This window comes from Bos taurus, chromosome 13, assembly GCF_002263795.3.
Source record: "Bos taurus isolate L1 Dominette 01449 registration number 42190680 breed Hereford chromosome 13, ARS-UCD2.0, whole genome shotgun sequence".
NCBI classification, from domain to species: Eukaryota; Metazoa; Chordata; class Mammalia; order Artiodactyla; family Bovidae; genus Bos; species Bos taurus.
In genome coordinates this window covers 2,571,349-2,585,799 of record NC_037340.1, presented here as the reverse complement: position 1 = coordinate 2,585,799, position 14,451 = coordinate 2,571,349, and the positions used below count along the sequence as shown (strand labels likewise).

The following is a 14,451-nucleotide window of genomic DNA, read 5'->3' as shown; positions in this document are numbered from 1 at the left end:
CCAGATGTAATAGCCCCTAGATGAATGGAGCCAGTGTCCCCTTAATGCACCTGTCTTTTACCACCCAGCATCCTCACTCACATGGAAAACATCCACGTCACATCAGAATTGCCCAGGAATGATCAGAGGGTAACCAGAAGAACTTTCCCAAGCACTACAGCTTTTCTTCATTTAAAAAAAAAAAAACTGTTGATTTATTGCAGAAAATCCAACAAATACAGGAAAGTATAAAGGATAAAATAAAGACCACCCAGAATCCCATTTTCCATATTTCCATGTATATATGTGTGTTTTATATATGCATGCATGCATGTTAAATTGCTTCAGTCATGTCCAACTCTGTGCAAGGTCCTAAGGATGAGTAAAGCAAAATCACTAATTTCATTCAGTTTATTCTAAGCATCTAGGGGTGTGATCATAAAGTCAAAGTCGCTCAATCATGTCCGACTCTTTATGACCCCATGGACTATACAGTCTATGGAATTCTCCAGGCCAGAATACTGGAGTGGGTAGCCTTTCCCTGCTCCAGGGGATCTTCCCAACCCAGGGATCAAACCCAGGTCTCCTGCATTGCAGGCGGATTCTTTACCAGCTGAGCCACCAGGGAAACCCAAGAAGACTGAAGTGGGTAGCCTATCCCTTCTCCAGGGGATCTTCCTGACCCACGAATCAAACCAGGGTCTCTTGCATTGCAGGCAGATTCTTTTCTAACTGAGCTATCAGGGAAGCCCTGATATCAGGGTGTGATCATAAACAGATAGATAAACATACAAATAAAATCACCACCAGACAGGCAAGGTGATACATTCTAAGTTTTCTATGAATTGTTGATTTAAGCCAGTAAGGAGGGTGGACAGTAGAGAGTCTGCAGAGGCTGTCAGAGAAGGCCCCTCTGCAGGGGATGGTGACAACGGAGACTCCTCAGGGAGCGGAGCCTGTGGCCGTCAGGACTGAGCGCAGTCCCGGAAGAGGAAGCACAGCATGTGGGGCGGAGCCTGGCTCTCTGTGTTGGCCAGAGTGAGTTCATCAAAATTTCAGAACAGGGCTCCCTATTGACTCCACTTACTACAGAGAAAGGAAACTTTGTTTCTTAAAAAAGAGAGCAGAGAGGGAGTGTGACTACTCCAGGAAAAGGCTGAGAGTATAATGTATACTAACATATTGGAGTTTTTATAGCATTCTATTGGCACCCCACTCCAGTACTCCTGCCTGGAAAATCCCATGGATGGAGGAGCCTGGTAGGCTGCAGTCCATGGAGTCGATAAGAGTCAGACATGACTGAGGGACTTCACTTTCACTTTCCACTTTCATGCATTGGAGAAAGAAATGGCAACCCACTCCAGTGTTCTTGCCTGGAGAATCCCACGGACGGAGAAGCCTGGTAGGCTGCAGTCCATGGGGTCGCACAGAGTCGGACACGACTGAAGCGACGCAGCAATAGTGCAGAAGACATATCTGTTTATTGTCATAATAATGAATCATGTGATTTTAAGTGAAAAGTCATTTTAGCATTCTCGCTTGGCTCTGAGAGTTGGCTGGGCTCAGTGTAGGGACTTGTCAGATGGAAACATCTGTACGTTTTCTTCGGGCACACGTCAGGTACGTGCACTGACTGGTGACTGCACACTTAGCTGGGACTGTCCTCTAGCATCCTACCATCGGGCTTCTCCACGTAGCCTTCCTCACAGCATGGGGGCTGGGGTCCGTGAGTGAGTGTCCCAAGAAAACAGGATGGGAGCATGGCATTTTTATGACCTCAGAGTCTCATAGTGTCTCTTCCACCATGATCATAGCCCTTCCAGATTCTGGGGGAAGAAACATAAAACCCTCCTGAGTGGGAGGAGAATTGAATCACATGATAAGAAGATCTCAGGGACAGTATTGTTGTTGGCAATTTTGGAAATATTGTCTATCACACAGGTATGCTGGATTCTCTTCCTGTTGTGAGATATTCAGCATCATCAGTCCTGACAGAACTGCAAATTAAAACTATGAGATATCATTACACACCTCTAAGAGCAGCTAAAATGAAAAGTAGTGATAACACCACTGGTTCATACACTGCTGGTGCAAATGTAAATGTAGAGCCACTCTTGACAAATGATTAGCAGTTACTTTCAAAACTAAAAATGGACTTGCTACTATGTGACAGCAGTCTCACTCTTAGGCATATATTCCAAAGAAATGGAAACTTATTTCCACATATAAGCTTGCACACAAATGTTTATGGCACTTTTAGTCGTCATAGCCCCAAACTAGAAAATAGGCAAATGTCCTTCTGAAGGTGCTGCTGATGCTAAGTCACTTCAGTCATGTCCAACTCTGTGCAACCCCAGAGACGGCAGCCCACCAGGCTCCACTGTCCCTGGGATTCTCCAGGCAAGAACACTGGAGTGGGTTGCCATTTCCTTCTCCAATGCATGAAAGTGAAAAGTGAAAGTGAAGTCGCTTAGTCGTATCTGACTTTCTGCGACCCCATGGATTGCAGCCTACCAGGCTCCTCTGTCCATGGGATTTTCCAGGCAAGAGTACTGGAGTGGGCTGCCATTGCCTTCTCCATTCTGAAGGTGAATAATGGCTAAATAACCTGTGGTGTGTTTATACTAGGGAATACTACCCAAAGGAAAAAGAGGAATGAATGAGTGACACATTCATGAATTTGGATGAACCTCAAGGAAATTACACTGAGTGAAACAAAGTCAGACTCAAAAGGATACACAGTGAATAATTCCACTTATGTAACATTTGTGAAGTAACATAAATATGGAGATGTACAGCAAATTAGTGGTTGCCAGGGTTACAGATTGGGAGTGTGTGCTATAAAGAGGTAGCATCATCATTTTATGGTGATGTTACTGTTGGTTATCAATCTGTGATAGTAGTTGTATAAGACTACAATGTGATAAAATCGCAGAGTACACACACAGACACACACACACACCACACAACATACACAAGTGAGTTCATATATAACTAGTGAAATCTGAGCAAGCTCTATGGACTTTCCATCAATTTCTTGGTGTTGATATTGTGCCATAGTGTATTCGAAGTGAGTGAGTGAAGTCGCTCAGCTGTGTCCGACTCTTTGCGACCCCATGAACTGTAGCCTGCCAGGCTCCTCCGTCCATGGGATACTCCAGGCAAGAATACTGGAGTGGGTTGCCATTTCCTTCTCCAGGGGATCTTCCTGATACAGGGATCGAACCCGGGTCTCCCGCATTGCAGGCAGATACTTTAACCTCTGAGCCACCAGGGAAGCCCTCCATAGTGTATAAGATGCTAATATATAGGGAGAACTGGATGCACCTTTCTTTGCAACCTCCATGAACCTATATACATTTCAAAATGTGGGAAAAGTTGAGAGAAGAGCATGGAAACATATACATGACCATATGTAAAATAGATAGCAAGTGAGAATTTGTTGTGGGACCCAGGGAGCCCAACCCAGTGCTCTGTGACAACACAGAGGGGTGGGGTGGGGAAGAAGAAGGGTGGGAGGTTCAGAAGGGAGAAGCTGTGTGTACCCTGTGGCTGATTCATATCAAGGTACGGCAGAATCCAGCAGAATATTATAAAGCAGTTATCCGCCAATAAAGAAAGTAAAAAAAAAAAAAAAAACAGTGAATTGCTCACGTTTAAGAGGATGAATCCTTTCTGGCCTCCTCAGAGACTACAAGGGAAATTATTTGTTATCAACTAAAAATAAATTGTTCACTATTTGTCCATGATATAAATAATATCTAGTGAGTCACTAATTTGTGTTAAGCAGGGGTGTTTAAGGAGTGATGTTTGAGGTTTGAAAAGGAAAATAAATAACATAGAGTGGTCTTAAGAATTACATGAAGTAATTAGTATAAAGCCATAAGAGAGAAACCAGGTACAAGGTAGGTGCCCAAAATGAAGGCAATCCCCGCCCAACCCTTGCAGTTAAAAGTTGAGTAAATTCATCCGTGATTTTTCCTTGGCCTGGGGTTTGCATTTAAGAGATGATACTTAGGGGTCACTAGACAGTGAGTGACTAACTTTTATCAAATTCATTGGCTGAAATAGAAATCAAACCCATATCTTCCTAAGCCCAATGAATGCATCTATTAAAAAGAGACATTTACTAGTGATCTTTGTAGTCTTTTTAATATAAATTGGCTGCCACGCTTTAAGAATTAGGAAATGTCACACGAAATTTCAGATTCCTCTCTCACTTAAAAACACTGTGCCTGACTTCACACGTGGCAGTCATGGGGGTGGTGTGATGGGGGTGAATAGCATCATGGTGCAAATGTTGCTGGTGCCCCACTCACATGATGCCACGTCAGCCCTCACTAACTCCACCTTCAAATGCCACCACGTGCGTCTCTTTGCTTGGGGACTTTCTCTGGACACTGTAGTCTGCTCTTCCAGTACAAAGCAAGCTAGAAATTCCAAAGGAATTAGCCTCCACAGTCCCCAGAGGCAGCCCTGGAAAAGTGATGGGGATTGATGTATGATACCTGAGTTGTCTCGTCCTTGGATGGACCAGCCCTGGGGACGCATCATACGCGGTCTCCCAGACGCCCTCAACATTGAGCTCTCATTCCCAAGGTGGTAGCTGCTTGCTGATTAGTCCTCGAATGACTGCCTTCCCTTCCCTGTTCTATTTCTCCATTTCACTGAGAGTGATTCCTGTGTCTCCCCAGTACATGACTTACACTATATCCTTATCTCAGTGTTTTCTTCTCGGGGAGGAGGGGCCCAAGCTAACATAGAGCCAGAAATAGCATATATGTTTGTTCCCTTTCCCCTATAGGATTTGAAGCGAGGGTTAAAGGATAAGTAAGGGGGGCTAGACTGGCAACCAGAACCCTGTGAATGTTCCACAAGTCCCCTGCGGGGGCCCCTGACAATCAGCTGATTATCAGTGTCTCTTCAGCAAGGGCATATGCTCCTCATTTTACAGTGTCTCCACCAGCTCACTTAATTCTTTGGTATTATTTTCCTGGATCCTCAAATTGTTAGAATTTTACCTTTAGAAGAAGACCTGAATATGATCTCCCAAAAGCTCTTCTTAAACAGAGACTCAGGCATGTTAGATAGCTTGCTTACATTCATTCCTTTCCAATAGTCTCTGAGACAGATGCAAATGCTCCCATTTTCTAATGCAGGGAGCACAGCATGGAAAGTCAGGAGACCCCAGGGTTGAGTTTTCACTAATACTGTTGTACAGTCTAGGGCAAGTTACTACCATGCTCTGAGCTCCATCGGAAGGCAGAGGGGCTGCCTGGGGCTTCCAGGCCTTTGCAGCTCAGCTGCTGCAATGCCTTCCCTCTCCTCTAGGCTTTGGCTGCTGAGAAAGCAGGCCTTCAGCTAGAGCCATCATCATCAGTCTGGCTCCTTCTATTACTTCTCTCAGTTCCTTTGTTCATGGGTCATTGCTCTTTTTAAAACAGAGGTTCTCAGACTTCAGTGACCATTAAAACCCCTGGAGACCTTCACAAAAAATTCCTGGGCCCTTGTCTTGAACATTCTGATTCAGTCAGGCTGGGTGCATCTCTGAGAAATCTCCAGCTGATGATATGAGTACCATTGCCTTGTAGGAAGCACCCAGGAACAAAGGACAAAAGCATCCATCTTTCTGCCTTAGCAAAACCTGGAGCAGATGCAGCGGTTCTTTAGAGCCCATACAATTCAAAAACAAGGGTTTTACATTCTGTTTTAAATTTATATTATGGGTAGAGTCTCTTTTGCTCCCCCTCTTGCAAGTTTTTGTGGGGCCCTGATTGGTGTCTCAGACAGTAAAGAATCTGCCTGCATTATAGGACACCCAGGTTTGATCCCTGGGTCAGGAAGATCCCCTGGAGAAGGGCATGGCAACCCACTCCAGTATTCTTGCCTGGAGAATCCCATGGACAGAGAGCCTGGCAGGTTAGAGTCCATGGGGTCCCAAAGAGTTGGACATGACTGAGCGACTAACACTTTCTGACTCCTAGCCGGAATGCACTGATAAGGATAAGAGCTCAGATTTAAGTGGCAGCTTTGTCTGAGTTCTAAGCTCCAGTTCCTTGTCTGGCCCGTGTGGAACCAGCTACATCTCCTGTTTGGGGGTGGGCAACATGCTCACTTCAGTTCTTTTCGTAAGATATACGTGGTTTCCTAAGTACCTGCATTGTACAATCCTATCTAAACTAAGGCTCAGCCTAAAGTCTCTGTGATTTGCTTTTAAGAACTGCCTACAGTGCTTTATTATACTCATTACTTGAATTTTCATTATCTACTTGCAGATTTATTTGGATGAATGTTGTGTGCAATTATGTTCTTTCAGAAAATTGTCTCTTTTATGTACTTGGATGAGTTAAAAAAAAAAAAATCATGCAAAAGCGCTTATACTCCTACAACAGAAGAACAGGACTGGCTTCCGAATGTTGAGTTTCAATTTCTGATCTTACATTTTTCCAAGGAGATAATTATTAGTCTCTCGGGTTTGGTATCTTCTTTTAATGTCTGTGAAAAGAAAACCACACTAGAGATACTGAAATTAAAACTGCCAATACCAGAATGTTGATACATTCACCTCCTTAATCATTCAGGTTTCTTAAATTTACAGGCAAACAAAATATATTGGCAAAATTGTCCCTGCTCTCCTATCTGTGTAATAGAGTTGCAAATTTACTCATGCTTGAGCTTTGGAAATAACTACACACACACACACACACACACAATTATATAGCTTCTCTCTTTCTTACAATTAATTGTGACTTGTTCATAAAGCCCCAGTGGCTATTTTTAAATTCTATTTTAATTCAGTTTATTAAATTTAGTCTGCTTATACAATTTAAACATTGTCTATCAAGTTCAACCACAGTAAGGTTAAACTGATACCTTTCAAACCTGTCTTTCAGATTTGGCTACCACCTGTTCCTTCTTTACACCTCCCACCCCTATCCTCCTCAGAATGGAGACAAATGGGGGTTATGGGACCTCGGGATGAAGGAGACACAATCCATCTTCTCGTGTCTTGATGGTCCCTGCCTTATCGTAACATGCTCTTCTGCTATCTGGGCCAGTGACCAGTGGGACCAGCGTTAACTGGTCCCATCAGCTGCTGGACTTTCCAGGAAGGCTTCTCCGCAATATTTTACACGATATTTGATGTGCATTTGTTTGCCTGGGTCTTAGTTGTAGCACTCAGGATCTTCTATCTTCACTGCAGCCTGAGGTATCCTTTTAAGTTGTAGCACATGGGATGTTTTTCAGTGTAGTGTGTGGGATCTAGTTCCCTGACTAGGGATGGAATCCAGGCCCCCTCCACTGGGAGCGTGTAGTCCTAGCCACTGGGTCACCAGGGAAGTCCCTCTTCCCTCAAGTCTTGAAAGCTATCCTTGGGACTGGCCCTCCTGTCAACCATAGGCTTGTGCTGGGTGCTTCCCCATTCCTTCACTAAGATCTGGAGGAGAGAAGCTTCTAGACCCCTGCACACCACGCAGAGGCCATGATGGAAGCCAGTAGCATTGCCTCAAGTTCATTTCCACCCGCTCTACTGTGCCATCTCTCCACTGAGGCCATGTTGGGCACACCCAAGGCTGGTGTGCAATGGGGTTTCACCACTGTATCTATGCACACATGCTCAGGCACTCAGTTGTTTCTGACTCTTTGTGATCCCATGGCCTGTAGCCCACCAGGCTCCTCCATCCATGGGATTTTCCTGGCAAGAATACTGGAGTGGGTTGCCATTTCCTTCTCCAGGGGAGCATCCCGACCCAGGGATTGAACCCACTTTCACATCTCCTGCATTGGCAAAAGGATTCTTTACCCCTGAGCCACCTTATCTATGTTGTGCTTAATTGCTCAGTTGTGTCCAACTTTTTGCGACCCCATGGACTGTAGCCCACCAGGTTCCTCTATCCGTGGGGATTCTCCAGGCAAGAACATTGGACTGGGTTGCCATGCCCTCCTCCAGGGGATCTTCCCAACTAACCCAGGTCTCCCACATTGCTGGCAATTCTTTACCATCTGAGCCACAAGGGAAGCCCAAGAATACTGGAGTGAGTAACCTATCCCTTCTCCAGGGGATCTTCCTGACCCAGGAATCAAACCAGAGTCTCCTGCATTGCAGGTGGATTCTTTACCAGCTGAGATACTAGGGAAGCCCCTTATCTATAGCTATTGTTAAAATGTTGCAATATTCTCATGCTTGTTGGTTAATAGCCACTGTTTCCATTCACTGGAGTATTATCCCCTTGAGCCCAACCCTGTACCAGGACTCCTTTTGCCTCATTAAAGATGGCGATGGCCTCAGGATAACTCCAGAAATGTGCTCAGCTTAATGTCTAGATGCTGAATGGTCTAGATGAATCTGGTTATTGAATATGTTTACTGTTACCTCTGAACATAGATGCATGTGCCTTCTCTCCCTTGTTTGTGTGGGGGTGTATGCTGCTCAGATATTTTTAAAGCTTGAAGTGGTTAGAAGTGATGTATAACAAAGAACTGGGGCCTGATATAAGTCACTGTTCTTTGTCCTCTTCTGCAAATAATCCTGGGCTAATAGTGATGGGCTATAAGGGTTTTCACTTGTCAAAACTGGAGATGCCTTTTACGATAGGGCAACAAGAATTATGGACCAGTTACCAGGGCCATAGGCCGCTCTCTTTGTTTTTGCCACACCATGTGGCTTGCAGGATCTTAGTTCCCTGAGGAGTGGTTGAACCCAGGCCCCAGCGATGAAAGTGCCAAGTCCTAACCACTGGACTGTGAGTGAATTCCCAGGGCACTCTTCTTTATACCACATGGAAATTACATGATCTGAAGCATCTGAGTATGACTCTTGGTATGCCAAAGCAATTGAGAAAAATCATCTCTCTGTTACACCAGCTTTCTCTAACATTCCCTCTGGAGCAATCCAATTTGAGGGAGTCCCACCCCAAACCACACTCCACAAGTCTTGGCCTGATTGGTGAGAAGATCATAAATAAGGAAATGGAAAAAGAAAAAAAAAACACATTAATAATTTCCAAAACATTACCTCCATTTCATCTGTGTTACAGCTTTGATTCTAGAAGCAGTTGTCTTTGGTAAGTCAGTGATGATTTTACAAGGAAAAACAATGTATCTTTGTCATGTAATCTCCTGTCTCATGTATGTGTGTATATTGTATATGCACAATCCTGTCCGACTCTTGCAAGTCTTTGAACTGTAGCCCTCTAGGCTCTGCTGTCCATGGGACTTTCCAGATAAGAATACTGAAGTGGGTTGCCATTTCCTCCTCCAGGGGATCTTCCCAACCCAGGGATCAAATCCACGTCTCCTGTGTCTCTCTCCTGCATTGCAGGCAGATTCTTTACCCACTCAGCCATTGGGGAAGCCATATTCTGTATATAAAAACTCATATATGTGTCAATATCAAAGAAAGTCGATCTAATAGCATGCATTTTGTTGAGTACCTACTGCTTTCCCAGATCTTAACAAATGCAGTATGGCTTCACAATTAAAAGACAGATCTATTGCCCCTGAGCAATGTCATTCCTAGCTGGAGTGACAATATCAGCATCGGGAACAGTTCAAAGGTAAATGAGTGCTGCTGCTGCTGCTGCTGCTAACGGAGACGGCGACGGTGCCCGCTCCAGTGCTCCTGCCTGGAGAACCCCAGGGAGGGGGAGCCTGGAGGGCTGCAGTCCACGGGGTCGCGAAGACTCGGACACGACTGAGCGACTTCACGTTCACTTTTCACTTTCATGCATTGGAGAAGGCGACGGCACCCACTCCAGTGCTCCTGCCTGGAGAATCCCAGGGAGGGGGAGCCTGGAGGGCTGCAGTCCATGGGGTCGAGAAGAGTCGGACACGACTGAGCGACTTCACGTTCACTTTTCACTTTCATGCATTGGAGAAGGCGATGGCGCCCACTGCAGTGCTCTCACCTGGAGAACCCCAGGGAGGGAGGGGCCTGGAGGGCTGCAGTCCATGGGGTCGAGAAGAGTCGGACACGACTGAGCGGCTTCACGTTCACTTTTCACTTTCATGCATTGGAGAAGGCGATGGCGCCCACTCCAGTGCTCCTGCCTGGAGAATCCCAGGGACGGGGGAGCCTGGTGGGCTGCGGTCTATGGGGTTGTGCAGAGTCAGACACGACTGAAGCGACATAGCAGCAGCAGCAGCTGCTGCTGCTAAGTCACTTCAGTCGTGTCTGCTGCTGCTGCTGCTGCTGCTGCTATGTCACTTCAGTCGTATCCGACTCTTAGCGACCCCATGGACTGCAGCCTACCAGGCTCCTCCGTCCATGGGATTTTCCAGGCAAGAGTACTGGAGTGGGGTGCTAAATTCTCACAAATTTGGAGATCAGATCAATAAGGGCTCCTAAGAAAAATTCTAGAGAAAGTGAGAAGTGATCAGGGCCTTGAGGTATGCTTAAGTATTGAATATGCTTTTCCACTAAGTTTAGGAAAAAGGCAAAGATGTCCCCGTTCACCATTCTTTTTCAACAGCATACTGGAAGCACTAGCTGATGCAATAAAATAAGGAAAGGGATAAAAGGTATACAGATTGAGAAAGAAGAAATTAAAACTCTCTTTGATCATAGATGACATGATCACCTATGTAGAAAATCTGAAAGAATCAACAAGAAAAACTAGAACTAATAAGTGATGATAATAAGGTTGCAGGATAGGAAGGACTCAGTACTGTCAAGATGTTCTTTCCAGCCTGACCCATAAATTCAATATAATCTTCAGTCAAAGTCTCAGTGAGTTGTTTTGTAGGTATTGACATATTGATTCGAAAGTTTATCAGTTCAGTTCATTTGCTCAGTCATGTCCAACTCTTTGCAACCCCATGGACTGTAGCACATCAGGCTTCCCTGTCTGTCATCAGACCAATAAAACAGACTAGACAGCCCAGGAATAGACCCACATAAACAGAGTCAACTAACCTTTGACGAGGGCGTAAAGGCAGCACAGGACGTCCTAGGTGGCGCTACTGTCAAAGAACACGCCTGGCAATAAAGGCGATGCCTGAGATGTGGGTGCGACCTCTGAGTCGGGAAGATCTCCTGGGGAAGGGCATGGTGAACCACTCCAGTATTCTTTCCTGAGGAATCCTATGGACAGAGGAGCCTAGCAGGGTCACAGTCCATAGGGCCACAAAGAGTTGGACACGACTGAAGACAATGGAGCAAAGACTGTCTTTTCAACAAATGGTACTGGAACAACTGGATATCCACATGCTCAAAAAATAAATCTAGACATGGATCTTACACCCTTCACAAGAATTAACTCTATGTAGAAGCATACACTGGATGGATGTGTAGTTTTAGAATGAAGGAGAGAAATCTGCATTAAGCCTGGGAGGGGAAAAAAAGTATCTAGCAAAAGCATATAAAAAGAGAAGAGGTGAGCACTGGGACCTGAACTCCAGGAAGCCCCAGTATTAAGGTGTGGGCAGCAGAGACAGAGCCAGAAAAAAAGACCGAAAACAGTTCAGAGATGTATAAAGAGAATCAAGGGAGAATGTGTACCTTAGAGACCATACTTTTGATTTATGGCAATTTTCACTTCAAATGACCACTCTGAACCATTGCCAAAAAATGCCTGAAGCATTTTTTTAATGCATTCCATTATCACCAGTAATCCTAAGTAGCAATCCTCTCCAATCAGATCAGATCATCATGAGCAGGAATCAGGCCTTGCAGAAATAAACTGAATCCTGGTCACCTGGAATATATAACCTGTCGGGTTTCCTAATGGTGCAGTGTGTTCTTAAGAGTATTCTTAAAAGTTCTGGGCAAGAAATCTCAGGGTTTTCTTTTTTGATGACCTCTAAAATAAACAACATATGTGCATGCACAATGGGTAATTAAATTGAACACTTTGAACTCCTAATAACTAATTGTTAACACCCAGTTTCTATGCCCATATTTCCATTGGCAACTTGAGTTATCCTGAGAGAGGAGGAAAAGCAAAAGAAAAGGGGAGCCTATGCCTACAGTGGTTTCCCAGCATACTTTACAAATGGGGTCTTGTAATAATTCAAACATAGAAATGAGGTTGGTTATTTGAATCATCTCAAGGTACTTAGAAATCCAAATGTGTTCAGTGGGAAAAAACCTAAACTGTAGCAGTTTGTACAAAACTTGCTTTATGACTAGCAGTTTATTTGCACTAAAGCATCATCAGTTCAGTTCAGTCTCTCAGTCGTGTCCAATTCTTTGCGACCCTATGAATTGCAGCATGCCAGGCCTCCCTGCCCATCAACAACTCCCGGAGTTCACCCAAACTCATGTCCATTGAGTCGGTGATGCCATCCAGCCATCTCATCTTCTGTAGTCCCCTTCTCCTCCTGCCCCCAACCCATCCCAGCATCAGAGTCTTTTCCAATGAGTCAACTCTTCACATGAGGTGGCCAAAGTATTGGAGTTTCAGCTTTAGCATCAATCCTTCCAAAGAAATCCCAGGACTGATCTCCTTCAGAATGGACTGGTTGGATCTCCTTGCAGTCCAAGGGACTCTCAAGAGTCTTCTCCAACACCACAGTTCAAAAGCATCAATTCTTTGGCACTCAGCTTTCTTCACACTCCAACTCTCACTTCTATACATGACCACTGGAAAAACCATAGCCTTGACTAGACGGACCTTTGTTGGCATAGTAATGTCTGTGCTTTTCAATATGCTATCTAGGTTGGTCATAACTTTCCTTCCAAGGAGTAAGCGTCTTTTAATTTCATGGCTGCAATCACCATCTGCAGTGATTTTGGAGACCAGAAAAGTAAAGTCTGACACTGTTTCCCCATCTATTTGCCATGAAGTGATGGGACCAGATGCCATGATCTTCGTCTTCTGAATGTTGAGCTTTAAGCCAACTTTTTCACTCTCCACTTTCACTTTCATCAAGAGGCTTTTGAGTTCCCCTTCACTTTCTGCCATAAGGGTGGTGTCATCTGAGGTTATTGATATTTCTCCTGGCAATCTTGATTCCAGCTTGTGCTTCTTCCAGCCCAGTGTTTCTCATGATGCACTCTGCATGTAAGTCAAATAAGTAGGGTGACAATATACAGCCTAGACGTACTCCTTTTCTTATTTGGAACCAGTCTGTTGTTCCATGTCCAGTTCTAACTGCTGCTTCCTGACCTGCATATAGGTTTCTCAAGAGGCAGGTCAGGTGGTCTGGTATTCCCATCTCTTTCAGAATTTTCCACAGTTTATTGTGATCCACACAGTCAAAGGCTTTGGCGTAGTCAATGAAGCAGAAGTAGATGTTTTTCTGGAACTCTCTTGCTTTTTCAATGATCCAGCGGATGCTGGCAATTTGATCTCTGGTTCCCCTGCCTTTTCTAAAACCAGCTTGAACATCTAGAAGTTCACAGTTCACGTATTGCTGAAGCCTGGCTTGGAGAATTTTGAGCATTACTTTACTAGTGTGTGAGATGAGTGCAATTGTGCAGTAGTTTGAGCATTCTTTGGCATTGCCTTTCTTTGGGATTGGAATGAAAACTGACCTTTTCCAGTCCTGCGGCCACTGCTGAGTTTTCCAAATGTGCTGGCATATTGAGTGCAGCACTTTCACAGCATCATCTTTCAGGATTTGGAATAGCTCAACTGGAATTCCATCACCTGCACTAGCTTTGTTTGTAGTGACACTTTCTAAGGCCCACTTGACTTCACATTCCTGGATGTCTGGCTCTAGGTGAGTAATCACACCATCGTGATTATCTTGGCTGTGAAGCTCTTTTTTGTACAGTTCTTCTGTGTATTCTTGCCACCTCTTCTTAATATCTTCTGTTTCTGTTAGGTCCATACCATTTCTGTCCTTTATCGAGCCCATCTTTGCATGAAATGTTCCCTTGGTATCTCTAATGTTCTTGAAGTGATGTCTAGTCTTTCCCATTCTGTTGTTTTCCGCTATTTCTTTGCGTTGATCACTAAGGAAGGCTTTTTTATCTCTCCTACATTAAATGGAAGTAGTGGCCTTGAATTTTGATGAGTTTCTTGTTTTGGGTGTATTATATTATTTCATGATTGTATAAAAAGATAGCAGTAGCTCAACATTTGAAAGTCAGTCCTGGTGGGGCCATGAGAGTTATTTTCATTAAAATGGGTTGTGCTTTTCCAATGAAAGGGTCTGAGAGCCCCTTCTCTGATATATCCAAGACCTGTGAAGGATAAGATGATTTTGCTTTGAAGCTGAAACTTGTGTTATATTTCTACATTTTGAAGCCAGTATATTTTTATGATTTATTTTATTGAAGTATAGTTGATTTACAATGTTGCCTTAATTTCTGTTATTCAACAAAGTGGTTCAATTGTACATGTGTGTATATACATGTGTGTATATACGTGTGTGTATATACATGTGTGTACATATATGTGTGTATATATATTCTTTTTCATATTCTCTTCCATTGTGGTTTGTCACGATACTGAGTACAGGTCCCTGTGCTACACAGCAGGACCTTGCTGTTTGTCCATCTTATACACGCCCTTTGCATCTGCT

General features: G+C 44.2%; 1 protein-coding gene across 3 annotated transcripts in view; it reads left to right on the top strand.

Moving 5' to 3' along the window:
* The window catches only part of PAK5 (p21 (RAC1) activated kinase 5), a 424,652-nt gene that overhangs the window by 403,119 nt on the left and 7,082 nt on the right, over positions 1 to 14,451 (top strand).